At 40.0% G+C, this 14,386-nt stretch overlaps 1 protein-coding gene across 9 annotated transcripts in view; it reads left to right on the top strand.

The window, feature by feature from the left end:
• TENM2 (teneurin transmembrane protein 2) overlaps window positions 1-14,386 on the top strand; it is a 2,339,501-nt gene that overhangs the window by 1,284,869 nt on the left and 1,040,246 nt on the right. The window lies entirely within an intron of this gene.

Below are 14,386 nucleotides of genomic sequence, written 5' to 3'. Positions count from 1 at the left end.
ACATGTGGGGTATTGTTTTACTCGGGAGAAGTTGCTTTACTAATTTTATGGTTCTTTTTCTCCTTCAGTCCTTGTGGAAATGAAAAAAAAATACCTAAACCTACATTTTATTTGAAAAAATGTAGATTTTCATTTTTACGGCCTACTTCCAATAAGTTCTGTAAAACACCTGTGGGGTCAAACTGCTCACTATACTCCTAGATAATTTCCTCATGGGGTGTAGTTTCCAAAATAGGGTCACTTGTTGGGGGTTTCCACTGTTTTGTCCCCTCAGGAGCTTTGCAAATGTGACCTGGCCTCCGCAAACCATTCCTGCTAAATTTGAGTTCCAAAAGCCAAATGGCGCTCTTTCCCTTCTCAGCCTCGCCGTGTCTCCAAACAGCCGTTTATTACTACATGTGGGGTATTGTTTTACTCGGGAGAAATTTCTTTACAAATTTTGCAGTGCTTTTTCTCCTTTAGTCCTTGTGGAAATTAAAAAAAATTAGCTAAACCTACATTTTATTTGAAAAAATGTAGATTTTCATTTTCACAGCCTAATTCCAAAAATTTCTGCAAAAAACCTGTGGGGTCAAAATGCTCACTATACCCCTAGATAATTTTCTCAAGGGGTATAGTTTCCAAAATGGGGTCACTTGTTGGGGGTTTCCACTGTTTTGTCACCTTAGGGGCTTTGCAAATGTGACATGGCCTCCGCAAACCATTCCTGCTAAATTTGAGCTCCAAGAGCCAAATGGCGCTCTTTCCCTTCTAAGCCCTGCTGTGTGTCCAAATAACCGTTTATTACCACATATGGGGTATTGTTTTACTCGGGAGAAATTGCTCTACAAATGTTGTGGTGCTTTTTCTACTTTAGTTCTTTTGGAAATGAAAAAAAATTAGCTAAACCTACATTTTATTTGAAAAAATTTAGATTTTCATTTTCATGGCCTAGTTCCAAAAATTTTTGCAAAAAAACTGGCCGGTCAAAATGCTTGCTACACCCCTAGATAAATTCCTCGAGGGGTGTAGTTTCCAAAATGGGGTCACTTTTGGGGGGTTTCCACTGTTTTAGTTCCACAAGACCTGTTCAAAGCGGATATGGTGCCTAAAATATATTCTAATAAAAAGGAGACCCAAAATCCACCAGGTGCTCCTTTGCTTCTGAGGCCGGTGCTTCAGTCCAGTAGCACACTAGAGCCACATGTGGGATATTTCCTAAAACTGCAGAACCTGGGCAATAAATATTGAGTTGTATTTCTTGGGTAAAAGATTCTGTGGTACAAAAAAAATGGATTCAAAATGAATTTCTGGAAAAAAATAATGAACTTTGTAAATTTCACCTCTACTTTGCCTTAATTCCTGCGCAATGTCTAAAGTGTTAAGAAACTTTCTAAATGCTGTTTTGAATACTTTGAGGGGTGCAGTTTTTAAAATGGGGTGACTTATTGGGGGTTTCTAATATCTAAGGACCTCAAAGCCACTTCACAACTGAACTGGCCCCTGTAAAAATAGCATTTTGAAATTTTCTTGAAAATGTGAGAAATTGCTGCTAAAGTTCTAAGCCTTGTAACGTCCTAGAAAAATAAAATGATGTTCAAAAAACGATGCCAATCTAAAGTAGACATATGGGGGATGTTAGTTAGCAACATTTTTGTGTGGTATTACTGCCTGTCTTACAAGCAGATACATTTAAATTGAGAAAAATGCAAATTTTTGCAATTTTTCGCTAAATTTTGGTGTTTTTCACAATTAAATACTGAATGTATCGGGCAAATTTTGCCAGTAACATAAAGTCCAATGTGTCACGAGAAAACAATCTCAGAATCACTTGGATAGGTAAAAGCATTCCGGAGTTATTACCATATAAAGTGAAACATGTCAGATTTGAAAAATGAGGCTCTGTCAGGAAGGTCAAAAGCGGCCAAAGAGGGAAGGGGTTAAGCTTCGGTGTGGTACAATGTAGAAAATTAAATTTCAACATTTGGTCAACTCCTTTAGGGCTTATTCAGACGAACGTATAATACGTCCGTGCTACGAGCGTGATTTTCACGCGTGACGCACGGACCTATGTTAGTCTATGGGGCCGTTCAGACAGTCCATGATTTTCACTCAGCGTATGTCTGCTGCATAAAACTCACGACATGTCCTATATTTGCCCGTTTTTCGCACATCACGCACCCATTGAAGTCAATGGGTGCGTGAAAACCGCGCACGGCACACGGATGCACTTCCGTGTGACGCGTGTGATACGCGCTACAGCAGTCAAAACTACGAATGAAAACAGAAAAGCACCACGTGCTTTTCTGTTTACAAACATAAAAACAGAGTGTCATAATGATGGCGGCTGCGCGAAAATCACGCAGCCACGCATCATACGCTGCTAACACACGCTTTTGCGGACCTTTTGCGTGCGCAAAAACACAGCGGTTTTTGCGCACGCAAAACGCACATACTCGTGTGAATCCGGCCTAATAATAAGTATTACAATTGCGGCTCATCATGTGCTGGCCCTGTGCTAAACATTTGTTTCTTTCAAGCCAAATGTCGTTTCCTAACCAGTACTTCTTAGGTGTTGAATTTATTTTTTTTAATCTTACCTCAGTTAACAAAGCCAAGGGCGGACTGTAAATTAAATTACAATGCATTACCACTTCCACGTGCTGACATAAAATCAACCAGCCCCTCTTATTTTTCTTCATTTACAATCTGGAATACAAAGCACTCCCACATGGATACAGAGGTAGTTTTAAGGCTTCCCACAAATGCAATATGTATTTTATGACTTTTTTTTATAGTCTCTAATTTATCCTGGATGTTACAGCTGAAAATGCACTTTTACATTACACATTGTGGGCATACATGAACTCAGATCGTTCCCTAAGTGAGTTGAACACTCTCCCTACGTTGTCTGACACATATGTATCTTCACACCGGGGTTTAATTAAAGATTGGCGCTTGGTTGCAGTGCAAAATAAATTCTCATGGCTGTAAATAAAATCACCACCCTTTCACATTTAGTTCACAGTGTAGACAAGTCACAGAGGGCTTTTAAATAAAGGCTGGCTCAGGCTGTGTTCCCGCAATGCAATTCTGCGTAGAAATTCTGCAGCATTTACAGTAGCGGCAAAGTGGATGCGATTTAAAAAATCTCATGCCTAGCAGTGTAAGGGTATGTTCACACGGCCTATTTACGGACGTAATTCGGGCGTATTAACCCCCGAATTACGTCCGAAAATGCGCCTCGATAGCGTTGACAAACATCTGCCCATTGAAAGCAATGGGCTGACGTTTGTCTGTTCACACGAGGCGTATATTTACGCTCCGCTGTCAAAAGACGGCGCGTAAATAGACGCCCGCGTCAAAGAAGTGACCTGTCACTTCTTGGGGCGTAATTGGAGCCGTTATTCATTAACTCCAATGAAAAGCAGCGCCAATTACGTCCGTAATGGACGCGGCGTTCAAGCGCCTGCACATGCCGTTACGGCTGAAATTACGGGGATGTTTTCTCCTGAAAACATCCCCGTAATTTCAGACGTTACGGATGCTGCCGTGTGAACATACCCTAAACGTTAAGGCCATGTTCAGACGTGGCAGAAATTTCCTGCTGCAGATTTTTCTGCAAATTCGTGGCAATTATGCAACAAAATTTGCATATTTGACAGGTAATTCACACGTTGCGGATATCATAGCGGACTTGCCGCAGATTTCAGCCCTTGCATTGCAAAGGCTGAAATCCACAGTGAAAATCCTCTGCTTTTCTGATGGCGGCCATGCATGCTGCGGAATGAAAATTCTGCACTGCAGCCTATTTTCTGCACTGTTTTTTTCCACAACATCTGCACTAAGTTACCTAAGAAGCCATAAAAAGTAATGGGAAATAAAAGTCTGTGGCGGATTTCCATTGCGGACTGTCCGCAGCGGAATATCACAGCAATTCCGCCACGTCTGAACATGACCTAATGAATTGGCCATGTCAATTGCTGCATTTTCGTTGCTTTTCTGTTGCGGGTTTTCCCCATTGAATTCAATGGGGATGCAAAAACCGCAACAGACAGCCAAGTGTTGCGACTTTTCGGGCAGAATCGCAAGGAATTCACCACAAAAATCGCAACCAAAAAAATACTTACCCAGAACGCCCTGCTTCTTCCTGTAGTCTGGCCTCCTGGGTTGACTATTCATCTCATGTGACCATTGCAGCCAATCACAGGCTGCAGCGTCACATGACCTGCAACATCATCTTAGGAGGCTAGACCGCGCAGAAGAGGGGGAGCGGGTAAGTATAAACGTTTTGTTTTTTTCTACTGCTGTTTTTCCGCCTGAGATATCGCACCACAATATGGTGTGGTTTTTTTGGACGGAATGTGCTGCAGTTTCCAGGTTGGATACAAACTACACAGCGTATCCGACTAGGTTTGCATGATGCATTGAAATTTCGATACTGTTTCGATACCATGCACCCTCAAACGGTTCAATACCGTTAATTCATGTATTTCGATACTAAGCTGTGCGGCCGCAAAGCTAAGTATAGTAACACATGATTGTTGTTAAAGCGAGGCTGTGGCTGCGTGATACAGCCATTGCCCCACTCCTGAGCCCTGACAAGTGTGTGCACATGGTCAGCATGATCTGACGTGACCAGCGCTGCACTAATGAGCGCCGACACTAAAGACAGAACATGGCGGGTGCACTACAAAACACCCCCATGTTCTGTCTTCAGTGCCCGCGCCGCTGCTCATTAGTGTAGCGCCGGCCGAATCACCTCATTCTGACCACGTGCGCACACTTGTTGCCAGGAGTGGGGAAATGGCTGTATTACACAGGCACGCTCTAACGGCGGAGATCAGAGAAACCTCTCATCTCCGCCGCTATTACCCTGAATGCTGTCATCAAAGCTGACCGCAGCATTCAAGGGGAAAATGAGAAGGGGGATGCCCTTTTGGTTGTGTCACATGGATTCCCTGTGACGCGATCGAGGGACATGCCATATATGGGAAGACAGCCCAGGGTCCATTGATACTTAGGTATGTCCTAACAACTGCCTGTGTACTATCAGTATATAGATATATGCCAGTACATTAAAGTTTAAAAATAAAAAAGTAAAATAAATAAATAAAGTAATGTTAAATTTAAAAAAAATACACACACATTTTTTACAATAAACATTAAAATTAGTCTCAATACATAAAATATACACACATTCGGTATCGTCACGATGGTAATAACAAATTTATAGCGTCATTTATGATGTTTACGCTGTTATAAAATAAAAACTGCTTTTTTTCACTTATTAATGTGAGGCACGAGGTATTATGAATTTTGAACCTCCATGTGCCTCACTTTAATAGTAATTAACCCCATCATGTACCTCACACATTAACCCTATGTTGTCCATTATGACTGCGAGGAACATGATGGGGTTAATTACTATTAGACCCCATGCACACGAACATATTTTTGCGGGTTCAATTCCCCTGAAAATCCACGGGTGAATTGCGGCCCCATTCATTTCAATGGGCCCACGCACACGACCGTGGTTTCCACAGTCCGTGCATGGCCCAGGAGCCAGGTTCATAGAAAATAATGCAATTTGCGGGTGGCTCGCAGGTGATGCTCCGTGGCCGGCCCCCCGACCGAAAATCACGGCTGTGCACATGGCTATGGTCGTGTACATGAGGTCTTAGGGTATGTGCACACACACTAATTACGTCCGTAATTGACGGACGTATTTCGGCCGCAAGTCCCGGACCGAACACAGTGCAGGGAGCCGGGCTCCTAGCATCATAGTTATGTACGATGCTAGGAGTCCCTGCCTCTCTGCAGGACAACTGTCCCATAGTGTAATCATGTTTTCAGTACGGGACAGTTGTCCTGCAGAGAGGCAGGGACTCCTAGCATCGTACATAAGTATGATGCTAGGAGCCCGGCTCCCTGCACGGTGTTCGGTCCGGGACTTGCGGCCGAAATACGTCCGTCAATTACGGACGTAATTAGTGTGTGTGCACATACCCTTAATGTGAGGCACATGGAGGTTCAAAATTCATCACACCACGTGCCTCACATCAGAAAATGGAAGAACTTTTTTTTATTATTATTGTTGGTAAAGTATCGTTTTGGTATCGAGTATCGCAATACTACACAAAGTATTGGTATCATGACAACCCTATATCTGACCCGTGGGAACCCGGCCTTATACTGGCAAATTTCTGCCCATGATACGTGCCTAATTACAATATAACAAGTGGATTGGCGCTCTGTTACATGGGTTGATGTTTTCTTTCTGGGGACGAATGATCGTTAATATGATTGTTCGAGCCCCCATACAGTTTGCATCAATGTCCACAGCAGATCCCCTGTTTACTTGGGAAGATGTGCTGCCGACAACAATGATTTTATTGGCTGCACAAACGATGTGATCAGCGGACAAACTAGTGTCTTCTCATTTGTCAGCTGATCACTCCCGTTTACATGGATTAATGATAGGGAATGAGCATTCGGAAGAACGCTCGTTCGGTCAATTATTTTGCCGCGTAGATGGGCCTTTAGTCCTGACTTCTCACACAAGACAACACCAAACTACTCTAGTACCATGCTGCTTATATTTACATCTTGTGCATGTTCATTTTGAAGTATGTGAGTGCTGGCTGTCATCATTTCTACAGAGAGATTGAAGCCTTGGAGAAAAACTAGACAGTGATGATATAATGGCTTCGCAATAGTGTTAGATTGCTGTACCATGAAGAAGCTTGCATCATGCCAATATAGCATCACACATTTCAGCCTGATGTAATCAGATGAAAGAGAAGACTTCCCTGCTTGTGTGCCATGTATGAAAGAAGCCACTGTTATTGGACTGTCTGAGGAGTTGTGATCTCTGATGTTTTACCATGGTCTTACCTTTATTAACTAGATGTTGCCTCTTTGCATACCAGTATTTTTTTGTCTGATTTAAAGGGATTATCTATCTGTGAAACAAGGTATTATTGCATGTTATAATGTCAGGTTAAAAGATTAGTTACAGCCACTGCTGTGTTGCCTATGCACAATGTAAAGACCTGAAAGTGCTCTGCTACAAAGTCATGTACAGCACCAGTGTGTATAATATACACCCATGAAGATTATGATAGTACTGCAGGATGTAGCAGCATCAGAAGAGTGTGAGGAGACCAAGAGAACAAGGCCTACCGTTCTTTTGACGGGAAAAAATGAAACCTTACGGAATGGAGACGCCTTGAAAAACGCATGCTACATTTTAATAGTGCTTGCATTTTTAGAAGCGTTTTTGATGCAGTTTAAATTGCCAGAATCTGTGTGTGAAGGAGGCCTAAATAAATTTGGTACATTCACCACTAGTCTTAGACATGCCCTAAGACAATTTTAAAACTGTTTAAGGGTATGTGCACACACACTAATTACGTCCGTAATTGACGGACGTATTTCGGCCGCAAGTCCCGGACCGAACACAGTGCAGGGAGTCGGGCTCCTAGCATCATACTTTTGTACGATGCTAGGAGTCCCTGCCTCTCTGCAGGACAACTGTCCCGTACTGGAATCATGTTTTCAGTACAGGACAGTAGTTCCACGGAGAGGCAGGGACTCCTAGCATCGTACATAAGTATGATGCTAGGAGCCCGGCTCCCTGCACTGTGTTCGGTCCACTACTTGCGGCCGAAATACGTCCGTCAATTACGGACGTAATTAGTGTGTGTGCACATACCCTAAGGAATTTTGTACACACCTTGTACTTCACGTATTTGCTGCAATTTGCAACAGAATTCTGGCATGCTTTGCTTAGTTATACTCAGTGTACAGTAATGATTAATTCTTCTTTATTATAGCTATCTATTAAATTTATTTGCTGAAAAAAAACTGGCACAGATAAAACAAAACAAAGGATGGGAAGCTTGAAACAATTACCTAAGACCAGGGTCATACAGGCTTTTTTTGTTGTTGTTGCATTTTTATAATGGCGGTTTTTACATGTGTTTTTAGGGGTCTTTTTTATTTTGTTATTTGTACAATTATTTTGTCAAAATGTATTTAAAGTTCTATGAACAAAATGGCTGAAAACACAAAAAGCTTTTTATCTAGAGCATGCTGGGTTTTTAAATAAATGGCACTGACCCCAAAATGCCACAAAGCAATGCACTTCAAACCCCACCAAAATGGATATATAATTTATAGCTAATACTAATATACAGTAGATCTTCATATACTTCACTTTAAAATATGGCACTGTGTGTGCTCAAGTCAGAAATTACAAAAAAAATTAAAATCCAGAATCCGTGTCAGTGTTGTGTATGGGCCATGTCTGCTATTGCTTACTTGAATTGGGGTGAACTGCAATACTATACACAGGTCATAGACTAGAGTGCTGTTTCTGGAAAAAAGACCTTTATTTCTAATCCTTGGAAGCCTCATTTCAGTACAGATGTTACGTGCAGATTTTGCTGTTGATTGATGCAGATTTCACCTTTTTCATTGCAGTGGGAGAAAACCGTAGCTAGTTCGCTGTAAAAATTCACTAAAGAAATTGCAGCTGCGGATTTGCCTAAAGTGCACTGCAATTTTTTTTCTGGTCGCATGTGAATGTGTTTTTGTAAGTGGTTACCTGGAGTTAAAAAAGTTGTAATAAATTTCAAGCTACAATCTTAATTTCTTCATTAATTTTCAAACCCCCTAATATTCAGTTTGCAACCTGCTCCTAGTTTCAGACTTTTCTCCTATGGGCGTATCCCTCCCAGTAATACATGCTGGATATAAGTTTTATGAGTCCAGGATGCTTCTGCCTTCACTAGCTCCTATATACAAGAACAGCTTGTGTGGTCTCTCCCCCCTCCCCCTGTAGACTGCCCTGTGTGCTTTTCTATCTTTTTCACTCTGGTACTGACAGCCTGTATAATTCACCCCCTGCGGACTGCCATGTGCCCTTATCTACACTCTGAAATAGTTCATCCTGTGTGATCTGTCCTCCCTGACGATTTGGATGCTTCTCCAGTTGTTTTTTTTTTCTGCTGCGATTTATGCCGAATAACAGCACAGTGGCAGGGTTTTGCTGTAATTTTTTTGAAATTGCGGAAAAAACGCACGTTTTGACCATGACGTGTAATCTGGAAAATACTTTACTTATATAATCCCCAATTTAATTTGAATGCAGAAATAGGCTCGCGTGTTCCTATGATTTGTTTTTTAACACATGCAACAGTGTGGTGTGTATGAAGTGCTCACATCTTAAAAATTTTTATTGACTACATTATGTTTGCATAGGGGTCTGCCTGAGTATGCAATTTAGTCGCAATATTGGATTTTCGTACAATTTTTGCTTATCACTGTCTATCTACTGTTTACATCGGGAGATGTGCTGCCGACAAAGGATCATTTTTATGGCAGCATAAAAGATCCGATCAGCTGACAAACCAGCATTTGGTAGTTCATCGGCCTATGGCTGCCATGTTTACCCAGGCAGATGATTAGGTATGAGCGCTTGCTCACACGTTCATCAGCCCGTGTAAAAAGGGCCTTAATTGGTCTATTTACTGAACTGTCTGAATGGTGTAGATAACATAAAAAGTTTGTAATTACTCTGATTGTATATGTTTTTCTGTCACCGTGTGCAGACTTAGAACTACCTTAAGAACCCTATAATGAGAAATCGTTGACCTTGTCTTAGTCCCTAATTGTACTGTTACACATAATGAGGGAACACAGTGTGGTAATAATAATAAGGAGCAGCAGCAATGTTTGATGCAAGACACGGACGGCTCCGATTTCAGCAACATGAAATCACACTTTGCCAATTTATTATAAATCATTCTTTGTTTTGACTAATTCAAGTAAAATCTATGTTACATTTATAATAAATTATGTGGCAAACCAAGCAATGCAGTCTCCCTGTGTAAGGCATTGAGTCGATTTCTCTCCTATTTAGAAAGTGCGGATGATTTTGCTGTGTATATTTTTTGCCTAATTAGAGTTGAGATGAGCTTATACATGCATATCAGAGCCGAGTCAAAAAACAACTGCCAGTTTAATGACTCCAATATGTTTCTAATTAATAAAAGTGAAACCTCAGCAAACAGTAAGTAATGAATGTATGTTTTCTACTTTCACATCTAGCTAAAATGGTATCGATTAGAAGGCCACACATATTGGACACATTGGCCTTTATGACAGTCCGAGGAAAATAAGTAGCTGGAGTGATTTGCGCCAAAAGTATTAAAAGCGGCACCTCTTGATAAGTTTGGTGCAGTTTTAACCGCAGCATGTCTGCAGATGCTCCTACGTCTCAAGGGGGCAATTTTAATACTACCATTATATCACCTAATTGCCATTAATGTAGTTCCATAATATATTATTTAGACTGGCTTCATCATAGAATTTTCATTTCAAAATAGTTTGCCATGCAATTCACAAAACTGCTTACTGAAACCCTAAAACCCTCATCTGAAAAAGGCTAACATATGGTAATCCAACGTTAGTATTCTTCATATTCATTTACCTTTTATTAAATCAGCAGACTTATATAGCATTCATACTACTAGCAATGTTTGCCTATGGAGATTACATGGCTGTGTGTTTGATTTTCTGCACTGGGTGAGCCTGTAACGCCTGAACTCAAGGTGTGGTGTCCACATACCTTTGGCCATATAGTGTACCTACCGTACAGAGGTTTGATTTTTGTGATTCGTATGGAATTCAACAAAAAAAATAATATTTGGAGGTATGTTTTACCTAGAAGCATTGCTTCTAGTGGAGAATATCTCTATAATACGTTGCCATATTGAAGCATCATACGATAATACCAGAAATGAAAAGCCATAGGTACACTACCTTTTTTTTCTGCCAAAACGGGGACCGCGTACAACTAATATGTTTTTAACCCCTTTAAATCTCCTTTGTTACTGGCATAATTGCTTACGTTTTTACAGACTCTATGAAGGATCCATAATGAACCATTAGCATTAGTTGTTATCTTACCCCCATTAAGTTCTAATGGGTCCAGCCATCATTCTGCCACTTATTACAACAAAGACAACTATTTCATGAGTGTTTCCCTTTAAATGCTCCGTTCCAGCCTGTGATGAATGCCTTTGTGTTGAGGCGCTGTACATATTCACATAATTGTAATCATGAAGGATTTACTTACCTATTGAATATGGAAGGGTAAGTTGATCGACTCTATGTGACAATTGAATGAATTTGGCAGCTTCAGATTAGACACACTTGGTTTTGTAAAATAATGTTCCATAATTTCTGTAAAAATATTCATAATATAGTTAGAAATGAAAATAAGGTATTAAAAAAAGCCAGTTTAAAAATGGTATAAATACAACTGATTGTCTAATGAGAATTTGTCAACTTTAGAAAGAATACTGAATCTTAAGTAAGACCTTATTAAACTGTTAAATATGGATTGCTTTTACCCTAATGGCCTCTGAATTCTATTACCATCCCATTAGGCAATGTGAGATTTTAGCAATTCTGTTGTTGTTTCCAGTGGGCAGTGATTATAATAAAAAGAGCAGAGGTTAATGGGATTCATCTGCTTTAATACTTGTAACTCAAAATCCCTTTTCTGTAGTCACTGGATCTTGTAACATTGTTTTCTATCATTTGGACCAGACTCTTGGGGGTAGTTGAGAAGATGTAAAGACTTTGAGATTTTATGTGCTTTTTTTTTTTTTGTTTACTAGAAATAACAAAATGTTATTGGAATAATGTCAAATAAATGTTACTACAAAAAGTGACATTTTACAACAGATTAAATAAATATGGCAAATTGATGGCACAAGTACTAAGCTGCTATGCCAGTATTTCCATATCAGGGCTCCCAGAACATAGCAGCTGTAAGACCAGTCTGTTTTACAGTAGGAATGGCAAACTGATTTCAACCTGCTTGAAGATGCTTGTCAAAACATCCAATACATCTAAACCATCACATAGTTCAAGGGAAGACGTATAGAATGTTTTACTTGCCCCTACACCAAGCTTCAGGGGTTCTCACATGGTAATATGATATCTATAACTTTCATCCTAAGCATACATGGCTATAGCTCCATTGAGGGTAATAATCACTCCTAGTATCCCCACCCTCACTGACCTGACTTTTATTACGTGTATGAACTGTCGTTTTTAGCTGTCAGAGTTCTTTATAGAATAAAGTGGGTTTCAAATAATTTTGGGATACAAAAAAAATAATTTTTGTTTGCTTGTCGAAGTCAAAGTTTAAAAAATCAGATCAGAATAACAACATTTCCCAATATTGGAATTAACTTTTTTTTTTATTAGTCAGTGACATTTCATAGTTATATTCCAGATAAATTCCTTACATTAGAGTAGTTCTGAAGTAGAATATTGTTGCGACTTTGATATTTATGTTTCCTACAATAATGGCACTATGTACACCTCTGAAATTGTGTTTTTTTTTGTTTTTTTTAATAAAAATGTCTATCAGTGCGTTTTGTGCAACTTTCTAAATATAAAATATATAAACCGATTTCAAAGGTGTACATATCCTTTAATAATGAAATTTAGCTCAGAGGCTGGATTCACACGAGGTCATTACGTCCGTAATGGACGGAACGTATTTCGGCCGCAAGTCCCGGACCGAACACAGTGCAGGATAACTGTCCCGTACTGTAATCATGTTTTCAGTACGGGACAGTAGTTCCACGGAGAGGCAGGGACTCCTAGCATCGTACATAACTATGATGCTAGGAGCCCGGCTCCCTGCACTGTGTTCGGTCCGGGACTTGCGGCCGAAATACGTCCGTCAATTACGGACGTAATGACCTCGTGTGAATCCAGCCTAATGGTAATAAATATATTTCATATTTAACGTTGGGCATTGTAGGTATATTTAAGCATTTATAGTTACATGTATGGTTGTATACGCATATTTGGTTTTCTTTACATCAACAGTAAGGAAAAAGTTCTCCATTTTCTCCTGTGTTGAAGTCCTGAGGGATCTGATGAGATACAATGGCAGAAGAAATTGGCAGATTCTTATTTCCATGGCAATGTCCAGTTTTGTTAAAATCCCTTGGGAATTTTTTAGTTTGTTTTTATAACGTTTCTATATGCATAGAAGTATAGTAACAGATGTATTCTGGTAATGTCACCACTTTACAATTTGCCACCAGTGGAATATTTCAGTAGGAAGAGTCTGTCATTTTCACTCAAGGCATAACTTCAAAGGTTGTTTTGTTTAAAAGTTGTGTGTTTCACCTACGTTTTCATCAGTTTAGGACCATTTGACAACGTGTTTTAGCCATATTGTTGAGGTATATTCAGAATTCTTAAAAAAAAAATAAGGCTACATTCGCACGAGCGTGACAGATTTATGTGTGTAGAAAAACGTGCGTAAATTTGTCAGTTTTTGCATCCGTGTGCTTTTCGTGTGGCATGTGTTTTTTACACACTTGCAAGCACTTTTTTTTTTCAATGTAATTGATGCGTGAAACAGGGACAGCACGCATATGTGGGTCCGTGTGCTGTCCATGGTTCTCACGCACCCATTGACTTAACTGGGCAACTTGCGTGAAAACGCATTAATATAAGACATGCAGTGAGTTTCACGCAACGAACACTCGCTGCGTGAATCAATGGGTCCGTGTGCTGTGTGTTGTTTCAACGCACAGCACACGGACGAGAATCACGCTCGTCTGAATGAGCCCTTGGTCTTTTTTCTTTGACAAAAAATAAATAAATATTGAACAAAATGCCAAAAACATATGCAAATGTATGCCACATAGTTAAATACTTCTGCCATCAGCATTCATTGTAAAAAAGTATAACGTAGCATACTGTATGTTTATTATTCTTTACAGAGGAAAAAAGTATCTGAGCAAAGGAACAGAGCAGCTGACATGACGGAAGAAAGCCTGCATGTGTACATGGGATACTATGGGCAGTACTCAGAACACTACATGATCAGTGCCAGTGTTTTATAATGTACTCAGTCCATATGGACATCACACTATGTTTAAGGATTTTTAGCAGAAATACATCAACAATTCCATGTGATCTGATCATTGCATATTTTCTACAATTGCCTCAATTATTTGTATGCTACCTCTACTCTGCCAATTAAAAAAAAGACTAAATAAACAAAAGGTATACAGATATACTTATAAAACGTGCCAAAAGAACCATATGGTTACAACACAGTATAAATTTGGACCCTTCTAAAGTAGGCAAAAAACATGGTGTGATAGAGGTCTGCAATTTGAAATGCATGTGTGGAAAATCTATAAGTGGAGTTATACTTAAGCCTTTTCACGGGGGCCACTAACGGCCTTTATTCTTATGCATATGCCTTTTCACGGCGCTACATCAGAATAAATCTGCGGCGCCGGGAGCAGTTAAAATTCCCTGTCCTCTGCTATCGGGGGTAGCTGAGAACTTG

Source organism: Rhinoderma darwinii, chromosome 3, assembly GCF_050947455.1.
Source record: "Rhinoderma darwinii isolate aRhiDar2 chromosome 3, aRhiDar2.hap1, whole genome shotgun sequence".
NCBI lineage: Eukaryota > Metazoa > Chordata > Amphibia > Anura > Rhinodermatidae > Rhinoderma > Rhinoderma darwinii.
The sequence above is the reverse complement of the archived record's forward strand: the minus strand, read 5'-3'. Positions and strand labels throughout refer to the sequence as shown.